Source organism: Micropterus salmoides, unplaced genomic scaffold (assembly GCF_014851395.1).
Source record: "Micropterus salmoides isolate LMB-PRFRI ecotype aquatic unplaced genomic scaffold, ASM1485139v1 Ms_hic_scaffold_23, whole genome shotgun sequence".
NCBI classification, from domain to species: Eukaryota; Metazoa; Chordata; class Actinopteri; order Centrarchiformes; family Centrarchidae; genus Micropterus; species Micropterus salmoides.
The window spans coordinates 19346178-19361378 of NW_024041484.1; the positions used below are offsets into that span (position 1 = coordinate 19346178).

The 15201-nt window shown below is 39.9% G+C and overlaps 1 protein-coding gene across 1 annotated transcript in view; it reads right to left on the bottom strand.

Moving 5' to 3' along the window:
- Positions 1–15201, bottom strand: part of ptn (pleiotrophin) — a 50976-nt gene that overhangs the window by 26700 nt on the left and 9075 nt on the right. The window lies entirely within an intron of this gene.

Here is a 15201-nt window from a genome sequence, read left to right on the forward strand (position 1 = left end):
ATGTGGAACCACCTGGCTTAGTCCCTCAACTTTGAATATCAACATTTGCATTTACAGTGTATACTTGCTCAGCTAATTATAAAGAGGCCATGAATTTATTACATCTTCAGTGATTAATGGAATGGTAGGTAAACATGTCAGGGGTTGAGTATTGAGCCAGACTTACAATATATAACCATTGTTGTTTTTCACACAGCCTGTAACAGGCGACAAACTGTGATAGCAGGTCAGGACAGGAAAAAGTCACCATGTTCCACCTATCTCATCTGCAAAGTAAAAAGAGGGATGGCAGCCAAACATGTTCCATGACGTAAGGCTGATTGACTGTACAAGAGTGAACAACAGGCCAGTGAGAAAAAACACATAACTCCCCATGTGTACTGGCACTTGCATACTTAGGCAGAGGGGAACGTTGTGGATGGCAAAGGCAAAACATGCTGCAATAAGCATGTTTTGTCTTGTGCAATAAGCTTTTTTCCCCAATTCTCCCTCTAGCTTTTCCGTCTTTTCATAGTTACTTTCAATTTTGGAGGTATATTTCACATGAATGTGCAAACGGAAGGAAAGTGTAGCATCCACAGTTATCTTCCCAAACACTGCTCTCATATGGAAATAGTAACTTAGGTCACATATGTGTATCCCTGGTGCAAAAATTGACCTGGAGAGGAAAGAACCATCTTCACCTGTCTCTTCACTATGCAGAAGACAAGCACACAACTCACATGTCTGTGTCCCAATTTTTAGCATAGGCCTGGAGGAAAAACACAAATGCACACATCTGCAGTGGGGCCAATCAACACAAAGTCTTGCAAACTAAAGTAAATTAACCTCTGCTGAGGAAGGGAAAAGCAACAGACACAGTCCATAAAACAGTTAAGAAGCAGCTGTGTGCATCTCAGTGTGCCTTTACTTTCCACATGCCAGCACATGTGATGGAACTTCTGAGAGTGGCGTAAGTTGTGCTTTTTGGACATAAATGCCACTATAACTAAAGATATGGTCCTCCTGTGGTGATCGATGATTAGGTTGTTAGTTGTTCAGCAGTATAAATATCTGGGCACAACTACTGATGACAAGCTGACCTTCGAGCCTTGGTGGACTCTGTGTAGGAGAGCCAGCGTATGTGCTTATCATAAGCTTCTGAGTTTTAAAGTTGATACCACTTTTATGAAAATGTTTGTTTGAATCTGTTCTTACAATCTCATTTGTCAGCTGGCACAGGTTAACCTTAAAACCTTTGGTCTTTGGCATTTGTATAAGGTTAGGACTTTGAAGAAGGCCCAGTCAATCTTGCCTGATTGTACCCACCCTCTGTTTAAGGAGTTCAAGGAAATAGAGTACGCCGGCATACAGGACAAAGATACTTAAAATTTAATTTGTCCTAGCTGCCACTGGCCTTTTAAATAATTCAAACTGATTCTATTTCACTGCTGGTTATTTTATCATTTACTTCATGTTAACTATGGTTATTTGCCTATGTATAGATTGCTTGTTGGATGGTTGTGTGATGAATGTTGTGCTGACTGCACAGCAACTTGCTGCTCGGGGATAATAAAGATATCCTTGATCCAACTCCTTCCTAAACTCAAATCTCAAAACTCAAAGTTTCAAATCTCTGGAATTTGCTCTCTGCCCCTTGGTTCAGAACAAAGTTAGGGAAAGTGTCTCTACTGTGTAAGCCAGATTTCGATTCTTTATTTAAAGCTCTAATCAATAATTTTATATGAACAACTGAAAATGAGTTTATGTGTTATGTAAAGAGGGTGAACCCACATAGATATATCACGAGTCTGCCGTTCCCTGCGTTTTAGCATCTTTCAGTTCACTGTTTTGGTTCTCCACCTTCATCAACCTAATTTTCAGCAACAGCAGGCAGCTATTATCAACAGGAAATGCTCTGATAAACCCACCTTATGCTACCTGCCCAGCACCACATAGCAGAAAGACACAGTTCGCAACTAGCTCGTGATCATTTTGGGGCACTTAGAGAGCCAGATATTTTTCTCAACAGGAGGTGGAAACCAAAAGAGAGCTACACGGAGAGTGAATATTGGTCTTAAAACCCATCAGCTGGCCAGAGAAACGACTCTTAATTAATGCGTATGTTGCTCCTTGTTGTCTGCTGGATGTGTAACCATTTTCTAACATGAATGCCTTGTTTGTCGCCCCCAAGTAGGCAACAAACATAAATACTGCTTTACGAGCACATTTTTGCATTTTTGTTATTTTGTTTTATGCATTGTTTGATCTTTGTGCTTTTGTTGTAGTATTTGAACTATTTTTGATATTGATACTGTTAGTTTTTGCTGCTACTTGCTGTGTTGTACTGTTGCTGTCTTTGAAAGTTCTCACACAAAAAGAAATCTCAGTTGGACCGATGCCTGTCCTCTGTCTTGCAAAATTGATGACACTTACCTGGTAAACAAAGAGGTCATGAACTGAATACAGAAATTGAAAAACATCTCACACACAAATGTGTTTTACTTGGAGGATGGTTTCTGTTCCGAAAACATCTCAAAAGTATTTTAGATATTTAGAAAACACATTTTATTGACTTATATGGTTCACTGTTTGTTTATTTTTAGTTACAGACAGAGAACAGAGCACAATGTCCTTGGGAAAAGTCAGGCAGAAAAATCCACTTCTGAGTGGCTTTCCCATCTCAGTAGTTGTGATTCAGAAGAGCGAATGCCTCATCTAGACACAGGGCATATTGAAAGGATTTATTTAGGAGTTTCTCGGTCCGTGTGTTTCTTGAGCTGAGCTTTTGAGAGATTCCAGCACAGATGAAATGAGAAGTGTATTGACTAGAGGACGGAGGAGGGCCTTTGAAAGAGACAGAAAAGCAGACAAGCATGTAAAGTCAACCATATCGCTCCAGTATGCAGCCACAAAAGAATACAGCGGATTACATGGGGTGGGGTGGGGGGCATAAACAGTTGTGTGAAGGATTACAGCAGGAATATTGATAAATATATAGTAAATCATATAAGAGAAAGCTAAAGAAATGCTGATCAGTACAATACCTCTGGGTTTTATATTTACTGCCATTGAAGAAAAGAGAATCATTTCTCATGGGGCTGTCGGATTCCTTAATTGACGTAAACCACTATTTTTCATGTTGGTTGTTTAGGTGCTGATGATTAGAGGAAAATGCCACACATTTTGTGACTTGTGTTTTGTAAAGGTCAGACAGTGGGGGAGAGAGGGTCCCCGCTATCTCTCAAAACAGCCCTGGAGGAGCCCCCAGGGATCCGCGAACAAAAACAGCATGTGCGGCACTCCATGTGAGTGTGTGTGTGTTTGTGTGTGTGTGTCTGTGTGTTTGTGCCTTTCTGTGTGTGTACTGTGTTTGAGGCCAAGTCTTGAGAACGGAGCTCAGTTTGAACAGCAGTGCAGAATGACGGGCTTGTTTAATGATAAAAACACAATAATAGGGGTGACAAACAATGGCTCTGTGAGAGCATCTGAGCTGAAACAGCTGAAATTGAAGACTTCAGTTTATGCATGAATACCTCCATTACGCTGATCATATTATATCTACGCCTGCAAACACCCACTCTGTCACTTATCCTCCCACTCATCTCTGTGGCCCCCTTTTTCTTTATTATTAGCACTCATATGAGGACATTAAGAGCCTCATCCAGTCACTGGTATGCTTTATTACCCTTATTACCCTCCTTCTTTAGGATTAGAAAACTGCAACACCACAGCCTGTATTCAACTTTCTTTGCAAATGTAACTCCACTCCCTCCCTCTCATTTTATCAGTCTATTCAGCTTTGTAATATTTTAGCCATGTTTTCACATAGAAAAAAGGCTGCACAAAGAGAGCCTGGGGGGCCACAACTGGGGGATTAAACTTTCAATAACGTCTTCTTTTTAGTGGAGACAGGTTGGTAAAACACAAAAAAACATGTTTTCAGCACTGGCTCAAGGGGTAAACATTTCAAACAAATGTTAGAGAATGTTCAAAATTAGGACGCTAAGAATGATAGCACAAACATTTGAAAGATGGCCACTGTTTGGAGTTGTTTTGAAAGTTTTATCTCAGTTTTAAGAAGTGGACCGGCCTTGAGTTCAACATGTTCTCCTACCTAAACGACAAAATAGTTTGTTTGTCAATGCCTCCAAAAACGACATGATATGACATTAAGATAAGGTACTGACCTTAACTACGTTACGTAAGTCACATGACATAATGTAAGTCACATGACATTAAACATATGGTTAACATTGATAAGGTGCTTGGTTAGGGTTAGAAAAACATCAGGGTTTGGGTTCAAGTAAGTGTGTTATGTAAGTCATGTAAGTCAGTAACACTATTTAACTTAAAACTCTAACTACGTCAACATTGACTTGGTTTCACATGGGACTCTAACACCAGTCTCATGTATGCAAGTTTTGGATTTGACCCATCCATCCATCCCATCCACCTGCTAACATGGACTACGTCGGTCTTCATTCTACGTCACCTGATGTCCTCCCTTGCTGTCATCAAATGGCCACAAGAAGTCATGGCCACAATAAAAGTAAACATGGGCTGCAATAAGCTACTTGAACAAACGACATATAAGGTCGTTTTTCTGGTGAAGTCAGCCTGCTTCAGTTTTACTCATATCACAACGAAAATATTAGAGATTTTTTTTTAATTCTTAGGTCCCGATAAGTAGACACTCAAGAGTCCCTGTCATAAAAATAGAAAACAGCTGCCTGCTATGGCTGAAAATCATGTCATGACAGTAACCCAAACAGCTAAGCCAAACAGCTGTTTAGCTGTCTGTGAGCCAGACAGCTAAACAATCAGCTGAAATTTACTGTAAAGCTATGTAAAGCATGTTCAGGTGATAATTATTAGCTGCGTTGAAGGTTGTCTTTTTTAAGGGGGCTCAATAGGGGCCCACAGCTAATGTTTGTCTTAATACACTGTAGCAGTTTAGGGTTAAAAATGTTAGGTAATCTGTAAATTGTGTTTTACAGAACTGGAAAAGTCTTGTTCAAATATTGCAGAGTTTGGTCAAATTTGCATTCATCCACGCAATATTAAGATCACAGATTCTTGGACTTATACAAACACAAACTGACATTAGGTTTGACTCAAGCTGCAACAGTATTCATTTCTCCATGTACTAGATCTCAGAAGAAGGGTTCACAGGCTACATTCTGACAAATGTAGCACATTTAGAGAACATGCTGAAAAGGACTACACAGTGTGAATATTGTGAGTCAGCAGGTTTGATCATTTTAGATCACACTGATCTGTGCTGTATTCATGTATTTTCACCCTGACCATTCATCTACATTCCTCTCAGTAAAGAAAGCTACAGCTGAACCACCTTTGTACAGCCTGGCTGCAGAGGAAGTCTTATCGCCACTCCTCGTCCTCGTGCTTTTCTCTCTGTTTGGGTGCCTTTTGAAAGCTGAGAACTAACAGGGTTTGTTCCCTTTAGATAATGGCTGTCTGGATACTGGACCTGTGCAGCCTGATCCCCCTGGCAGCTGCTGACAGCCCAGAAACAGCTCTGTCCCTCAAGCCACACGCTGTTAGCATCAACAGTCACCACCTCCCTCTCTCCTCTCTCAGGCGCTCGCTCCTGCCTACTCTCCAAAGGCACCAATTTAGAGGTGTCTGCGTAATTGTATAGGCAACATTTATCTTTATGTGCGTGTGCGTGTGTGTGCGTGTTCCCACTGAAAGCACCTTGAGTCACTTCTTCATTAAAAAATGCTGGATGAGAAAGCCTTTGCACACAGTGTGGGCGGTTTTGTCCGTCTTTTGATTAAGCCATCCTCCCTTCTTTTTTCTTTTCCATCATGTCTGCCTCTCTCTCCCGCTATCTGTTCCTTTCTCCACTTCTTATTCAATGCATTTAGCTGAGAGATATAGAGAGAATTTGTATTTCTGTCCACTTGAGCAATGCCGTTGGTATCTCTGTGTATTTAATTTTGCTTGTAAACAGGCTGTGAATTTTCATGTTTGGAGTGGAAAGGCAGTGAAAGCTTATTAAGGAGCCTGGAAATCACAGTCTTCTTGAAAGTGAGAATGCAATTAATGTGCAGTGGATTAAGGTAAATAATGCTGTGGCAGATATGCCTGCCGTTCATGAATCACCCATGAATAATACAGTAAAATATGAATAACGTTTTAATTTATAAAGTTCAACATTATCTATAGGTTCGTTTACAGTTTTTTTTTCCAACTGTGAAGATGTGTACAAATAGCCTTTCTGCAGTGGCATACCATACATGAATGCCAGTGAGTAAGTCCCGAATGTATTTAATAAAGAGTCAATTTGAATGACATTACAATGTATTAATTACTGCACCACTTCCTCCCTGGATGTTAGAATGATAGTCCAGCCAAAATATGCACCTTATATCAAGCTCCCAGTAGGCTTGAAAATGGCTGCAAAAAGTTTACCGTTTTTCAAAACAAAACTAGGCCTAAAATAAGCACTATTTATGCGGTTACAAACTCAGCAACCACCTATGTGCAACAGTGTTATTACATCATGATTGTGTCTGTTGAATTCCCAGTTTGTGAGCAAGCTTTTAAACAGAAAGTAACTTACAAAATATCATGAGTCACAATGGCATGAACAATTTCAGTCTGTGGTCCTGTTCATTCTTAAACCTCCAGTGCTGGGGAAATAGAGGCTGAGGTCAATTTGGATCTGCAGTTACAGTAAATTCCAATAGTTACAAGTTTCTATGGCTTAAACAAGAATAAGAATGTCCACAGAAAGATTTCAAACCACTTACAGCACAAACCACTTATGTACTGTGCTGAGCTTACAAAAAGGTTCATGTTAATGTGTTGTCTTTTTCTATCCATTTAGAGAGTTACTTTACACAGCCACCCTTCTTTTTAGTTTAATTTAGCTATAACTAACTATTTAACACATATAGTTCCTCTGTATAAAGTTACATTACATTTAATAAACAGATTTAAAGTTTCTCTTTGTGAGATTCTGAACATTAATATAGTAGCAAACAACTATTTGTTATAAAAGAGCCGAAATGATGTGACAGTCCAAGCATCCAAGCCTTTCTGTTCTTTTTAGTCGATGTACGCTAGTGTGCGCATTTGTCTCAAAGGATTACGTTGCAGAATTGCAGCCTTTAGTGGTTTGGTAGAATAGTACAGTAAGCACAATTAGGGGGGGGGGCAAGGATGGTTAACTGTGTTCAGCCGATTGTGTCTGGGCCAAAATAGCAATGCCTGATTTTTCTGTCCAAGTCCAGCTCTGCCTTCTTCTAGTACAGGATTGCATTATTTTGACTGAAGAGTCCTTTAATATTGCCACCATGACAGGTTAGTGGTTTAAATTTACTGTATATTTTATGGTTAAAATTTTAATTAAAACTGAAACTGAATATCTAAGAGCTTGGGGATAAGGCCCACGCTTGGGTGAAATAAGAAAAACTCACAAAAAGTTGGTTCAGAGATGAGAACTTTTTCACGTAATCACTGGAGTTAAAAAAAAGTACATGAATGAAGGTTTCCCACACACAATAGGATCAGTAGAACAGAAAGAAGAAGTTTGACTCTGATGATGATGCAGTCACATCAAAATGCAAGGACGTGCAGCAAAACAATCACTTTTTAAGTATCTGTGTGCTCCAGTGCTTTCTTTGAGTAAGATGCTGAGAGACTCTCTGCTGCTTTAAAGTCTATACACCCACCCATCACCCTGACCTGCGCAGTGATTCCATGTGAGCCCACATCATCTCTTTCTGGGGATCACACATATTTTGTCACTTTTTATGCAAGAACCCTATATGTACATTTACATGTGAAGTGTTTGGTACATGTTATTATTATGAAAGGTGTCAATATAAAAGCTTAAATACAAAAACACCTGAAGAATCACAGGATATTAAAGCTTTGAAATATTTGAATTTATTTTGTTTGGTGTACATTAATCCCAAAATAGGTACTCTATAAAATGTGTTGTTATAATCTTAAAATATTTTGTAGCACTACCGAATCCCAAAAATTGGTATGGGGGCAAAAAATGTTAACACCAGCAAATTCCAAAAAGAATCAGCCCCCAAACATTGTAATTACATATGATACAAATATTTGTTATAATGCCCTAAATTTCAAATTTTTTTAGTGACCCTAAAACTTGTTTTCATAATCCCTAAATATGTTATATATAATATACATATCCAGCTATTATCCATATAATGGCAAATTTGATATGGCAACCAACAATGATTGCCCTAAATGTTTTAATTCAGAACCAAATTTAAAATTGTGACCCCAAATTGTTTTAACAGTGATTTACGGTGTTAAGTTATAATTCCAAACTTTGCTCTAGTGTCCCCCAACGTCCAAAAATGTCTCATCATATGGTGTCCCCTGTGTGGCTGTGGGAAACTAAGAAGCGATGTTTCCCTTGTGCTGGCTATAAACAGTACGACCTCTGATTCAGCTCATTGCTCATCCTCTGGATTTAACGATGATTACATTCGCAGATAACCTACATCTACCACCTACACACACACACACACACACCATAATTTCCCCATAGAGGTTTACCACCCACTTCCCCCAAACCAGGCGTCACACAATGCGAGGCTGAGAGGGAGCACGACTACAGCTGGTAGTGGAGCGATAAAGCCTTCAGTTACCTGTAATCCCACACCAGATTCTCACACACACCATTATGGTCACAGCAACACGTCCAACAACAGCACAGTAGAGGGCCAGGTTTCACACCAGACTGGGAAAATCTACTGTAAAAGCCACACACTGTAAGGCTGTATGTGCTTTTGTTACCGTGGTGTTTGGGCACTCTCAGTCTTTTTTTTTTTTTGTCTTTTTCATTTTCTCTTGAACTTTGAGCTCCTACTGGTGGCTTTCGCTTACTCAGATTAGATTTCATATATGTAAAACAAACAAAAAACGTCATATCCCCCTCTCAAAATCCAAGGAGCAACTACAGTAACAGACACCTGCTGGTTGAAGCAGCACATCTATACTTTCATAAGATGAGAAATCAAAATGTATCTTGAAAAATGTCACAGATTATTACTTTGTGGGCAGACACACTGCAAGGAGCACACATTCATTCACGTTTGTTCACATTCAGAAGTGAGAAGTACAAACATTATTACATTACAGTACTACTTTGCCTCCAAGTTGATGAGGCAAATACAAAATCTATATGAGGGCCTAGGACACCACCTTGAATGGCATGGCACCTGTGATATAATTGTGACAGATGAGAAATTGGAACTATGCAAAGCCTTAACAAAATAAAGAAAAGATAAATTAATGTGGATGGATTTTAGAGAAGCCTCACAAGCCAGACGTTTCTGTCAGTGTGATAGCCCACAAGGTCTAAATATTCATGTGAATTAAACCCAGCCAACACTCTTCACATAATAGAATACAACAGAGTTTCAAGCTCAGTCTTTAGAAATCTACAAATGCCAAGGAGTCGTGGATGCGACATTTTTTGGATATTTTTATCCAAAAGGCATTACAGCACATTACCGGCTAGATTCTGCCAGCCACACTGATTAAACAGGTTTATGCGTCAGGTTTGGGCCAAATAATGTTGAGTAATGCGAGGTAGAGGGTTATTTTCTGTTTGCGCTGCCTTGTTGTTTGTGGCAAAGTCAAAGACAGAATAATCTACTTTCGTACGTTTAATTTAATTTGCTATTTCTGTTTTATTTTACAGAGAGTGTCGCACATTTATATATGCGAGTTGAGAGAGAAGATGTGAGTGAAAGTGTAGGATTCATTAATGTTCCTCTCCCCCCTCCTCACCCTCCTCTCACACTCTGCCTGCAGATCTCATCTTGCATCTTGAGGGAAGCCGTGGTGACTGAGGTGGCAACATTAGCTTGCAAGGCATGCTATGCTGCGCTGTTACTGAGACATGCACGAGATGAGAAGTTCTGACTTTTCTGACACCAAAGCAAGACAATAACTGAGAAAGTTGGGGGGGGCGTGTTTACTCACTAGCAAAACAAATTGTAGTGGACAGTTTTGACAGCTCTTCCCACCATTTTGAGGAGATGCAATGTTGTGTTTAAAGTATTAGTGTCACTCTGCTGGCATAGATACTGCAGAATATATACAGTACATGCTATATATATTTACCTATTACATTTAAACCGGTCCTCTCCTGAGCCCACATACTGTGACTCATACTGTGAATTCTTTATGCCTTCTTGAAATAAGTATTAAAGGTACAGGGCCATATGCCTTGTGATGTAGAATAACAAAGATACAGTATGGTTTCTTTGTTTTGCTGAAGCACCAAAGCCCTGTTGGTTCCCTTGTAGCCTGTGTGGCATTGGAACAAAGCTTGACTGCAGATTACGAAAGCCTCACAAAGGCAAACAGTAGTACATTTCCCTCCAGGCTGAGGCTCACCTCAGATCACACGGCTGCAGCGAAGAGAAATACAGTTCAACATCTACGAGACAGACGTTACACAGCAGTGTGCCACCAGTCAAGCCCCCCAAGTGATGCCTACGAAAAGACTATTGATTTTCAAATATAATAATAGTCTGTCTCTACAGCCCTTTGAGTCACAGCATTACCTCGATATCCGTCCAATTTCAGGGATGACTGCAACCGAGCGAGTTTAGGCCTTTTAATCACAAACCTGTAAGATTTGGTAGGAGGCAATCATCAGTGGTCATTTCATTCAACTATTTTCTCCCAAGGACACTAGTCAGTGACCCTTAAGTTTGCGCTGCATGTGCCCAACACGTGTGGATTAATTAGTGCACATCCAAACCCTCTGTTCGATTTCTATCTCCAGTTTGAAATGTTTGGTTGCTTAATATTCACTCACATGCTGCTCCCAGGTGGACGGGAGTTTTAGATGCATCGCTCAATAACGGTGGTTCTATGCTGCTTTTGTTGGGAATTTGTTTCTCCCTGCAGTTTTTCTCTTTAAATACCCCTGGCAGCCTGTCTGAAACCAAAACATAGCCAGACAGAGTTGAGGTGAATTTGGAGTAGGGGGAGTGAACTTTATTTGGTTTTTTTTGTCTTTCCCACCAGTATTTGCTACATCTGTCGCTGAATACTGTCAACCGCTCTTTAGTTTTCTTTCTTTGAATAAAATGGTTTGGAGTGTGAAATTGTGCAGAAGGAATAAGTAACTTGAATTGTTCATTTAAATAATAATTTCTGCATCTTATTTTTCCTAAATTAAGTGAAAAAATTGATCACTATAGAGAGATAAGTTAATTGTCAAGACTGTTGTCTTGTGACACATTTAAATAAATAAGTGAATTGACTAGTCGCAATGTGTGAGCCTGTCAGACTTATTTTGCACACTGAAGAGCGCCATTTGTTATTTCTGCAGGATCATGCTGGATAAAAAGGCTATAAAGTTGCACAGCTTCAACTGTAAAGGGTCAAAATTAAAAATAATTCACTGGCCCTTCCTCAAGGCTGTGAATAGTTTCAACATATTCACACTATCTTAATCTCTTCCACACATCCCCTTTGATCACTAAATCATTTATTCATTTCTTTTACAGCAGTAGGTGGGTGTCTGAAATAAGATTTTAGTACTAAATGATGATTAGAATTTCCCAGTCCCACTTCAATTCTCCACATGAAGGGGGGAAAAGCAGCTTATTTCTGATGACTCAACCATGGAAAATAATCACACCTATTCAGTAAAGTCTATTTTTCTTCTTAATGTGGGGCAGAAATTGTAGGCAGGAGACTTTGTTTTGATGGTAATATTGGTTTCTTTTGATTTAACTGTCAGTAGAGGGCTCTCATGATCTATCCATAATGGCCTTGACCTTTCATCTGCACTGTTGCAGTAACTAATGACACCCCTGTTAACGTCCTTTCATGGCAATATTGAACAGAGCTTTTCTCTCCCTCTCACTGTGTTTTTCTTCCTCAAACAATGTCAGAGATGTAGATTAACATTTACCTTACCTTTCTGTCAAACACTATGTATTTCTTTGTTTCCTGCTGCTCCCATTGATTCCCTTGCAGTGATTCTCCTGCTCAGACTGGACTAAATGATATCCCTGGCCCCCTCTTCACTCTGACCTCCAGTGAAGGTGTACAAAGCCTTTCTACCTTGTAGCTGTCACATTGAGTGGATGACCTCATCAGCTACACACTGACCTCTACTGGGTGAAATAGGTTATTGCCTGAGGAAAGGGAATCAGAGAACGTGTAGAGGTGGTTTGGGGGGAGAGAGGTTCATTTGAAATGTTTTTTTGTAGATGTGAAATGTCAGCCACATTAGGGGTTAATGTTCATGTTGATGGGTAGTTTTGGAGTATGCAGCAGCACAGAAATGAGAAAGCCAAGTTTCTCTGCTAGTGAACCCGCGCGCCTTCTCATCTCCCCAAAACACTCTTTTGGCAGGCTTTGAATTACCTGCACTCATCCCTGCCTAAATTGTTTAAATATGTTAGAGGTTGATCAAACAGAAAGGCTTTTGGAGTGAACGGCCGACAGAGCTTCCCCTGTGGGCTGTTGGGGATCAGACATGAAAACAGGGAAAGAACAAAGGCTTGTCGGGACTGTTAAAGACGCCTGGACCATAGCAGCCCATCAAAATTCATTCAGTGAAACAGGCATGTAATACTCGCCGACTACAAGAACCTCTCAAACATGTCAAAACTCCACTTCTGTCTCTCAGAAAATATGGTGTCAAAAGGTACTTTCCTATGAGACATGAATCCTTTACTTAACTTTGCAAGTCATGCTTTTTCAATGAATACTTCACAAATATTTAGCTGTAATAGTCATTTTAACTATTTGTGTGGTTTTGGTGTAAAATGGAAACAAAATGTTTATGAAAGATTTGATTCAGTTCTTACAAACTTGCTTTCTACTGCTTTTAACCAGGAACTAGAATATGTTAAAGCCGCACTAACCTAACCTAACTAATTTTTGCTCCGTACAATGCTATAGGCTAAGCTAATAATTGTGTTATTATTAAGCCGTATTTTATGCTTATGTTAAATGTGATTGTTATTAAACCATGTTTTATATGTGTTGATGGAGTCAATTTAAAGTTAGCTGCACTTAACCAGTAACAAGAAAGAAGAAGAAGAAAGAGGAGGTAGCAAGATGTGGCCACCACTGGCATCTTGTCAGAGGAGGGTAAAAAGAGAAAGGAGACGTAGGAAAGCAACACAGAAAATAAACCAAAAACAATAGAATATACCTTTTACCCCTTACACGCCTTGTTGTTTATGTGTAAATACTGTGCTTTATTCTGGATTTGTTGTTCCTAAATAAAAGATTTGTAACAGATAAATCAGATGATTGTGAGAGTCATCCTTTTTTTCATTAATGCTAAAGTAGTTGCCTTTACATCCAAAGGTCTAAAGGTCTGTTGATCTTAACTGTGGACTGTTCATTCATTGTAGTCATTGACAATGAACTTCGATATGTAGCTGTTCACAAATACTGTACAGTATGTAGCCTAAGGAACAATCCTTGTCTTATAGCAGAATAAGACCATTGAACTGGTCACCTTAACCATCATCACAACAATTGCCCCTCCTGAGAAATCTGTCAGGAGCCGCCATTGATGTCAATGTTATGTTTGCAGCTTATTTTGTTGCCCCAAGTGCAAGATTTTTTTTACTGCTTTATTCAACTTCTTGCTATTAAATTATTTCATGATGATGTACAGGGTCGGCATGGTGGTGCAGCGCTGTTGCCTCACAACAAGAAGGTTGCGGGTTCAAACCCCAGTTGCTTTGGCAAGTTTGCATGTTTTCCCTGTGTCTGTGTGGGTTCTCTCTGGGTGCTCCAGCACCATGTCCAAATACATGCGGACTAGGATTGAACGGAGACCCTAAATTGTCCTTAGGTGTGAGTTTGACTGGTTGTTTGTCTATGTGTGGCACTTCGATAGACTGGCAACCTGTCCAGGGTAGACCCTGCATTTTGCCCAATGTCTGCTGGGATTGGCTCCAGGATAAGTGTTTGACGATGGATGGGTCATGTACAGTATATAAGCTATATGTATATAACATTATTGGTGAATGTTGGGGATTCTTTTTTATATAAAAAGCACAGATCTGGAAAAAACAAAACAAGAGTTTAAGGAAGAATTCGACATAATTAAGATGGAAACAGCTGCAACTAATTATCAGGATGGCGTCCTGATATTTAGTTGCCCTTTTGTGGTTTGTATATGATAACTTGTTGTTGAAACCCTTCTACGACAAAGAGACTGCTATTTTTAATTTGTTTACTCCAGTTTGCAATGATAGGCTCTGCACGACCCTCAATGAATCAAAAATGCCTGCAATGCACTATATTCCCGGATCTGGTGACAGTCTTATTTCCAGCCATCGAGGAAGCATGGGCTTTAAGTTATTTACTGAGAATGGTGGACAGAGGAAGATTGGACATCCTGGATCTGTCAAGGACGTGACTTTTGGCCGAAGCAAATCCTTCACTTTTATTGCACTGTCTTTGGGGCCATTTGGCACGAGGAGATGGAACTGGGGAGGCAAACAGGGCGTCTTGCCTTCATCTAGCACTGTCTTCCACTGCTAAGTTTCCTGGACAGAGATAAGTCCTGTCCATAACCTGTAGAGTCTGGAAACACTCAAACAATTCTTCACAGTCCGGTCTTGCCCTCAAGTGTGAACTGCTGATCTGAGAATAACACTCATTACACCATCAATGTAGGATGGTGCACTGTCTGGGTGTCTATCACAACAACCAAACAAGGAGCAAACTTCAGTAATCAGCTTTAAAACATCACTCTTACCAGCTGCCTTACAACAACACCTGTATTCCAAAGAGTCCTTACAAATCTTGCCGTAACACCAAACTTAATAAACATGTAAATAACTTTTTTATATGTGATGCCCATTCATTGCATGCATCCAGGTCCCAGAGTGAAACCAAACAGTGTGTATGCGTATGTCTGTGTGTGTGTTTGAAAGAGAGATTGAGTTTTAAGTGGAGAGCAGTCACCTAGGGACGGCACGTGCAGCACCACAGAGATCCACCGCCTGAGGTCCTCTGACGTCAGCAGGAGAGGCTGATGGGAATTCAATACACAGCATCCACACAGCCTAATTTATTCTACAATAAAATCGTCTGGAGCTTGTTTGTTTGCAATTCGATTGATGGTTCAGGCCAATGAACGTCAGTGAAGTTCATGACAGATTATTTTGCTAAAGAGCTTTCTGTGAATCAGTTGGAATCTCTTGT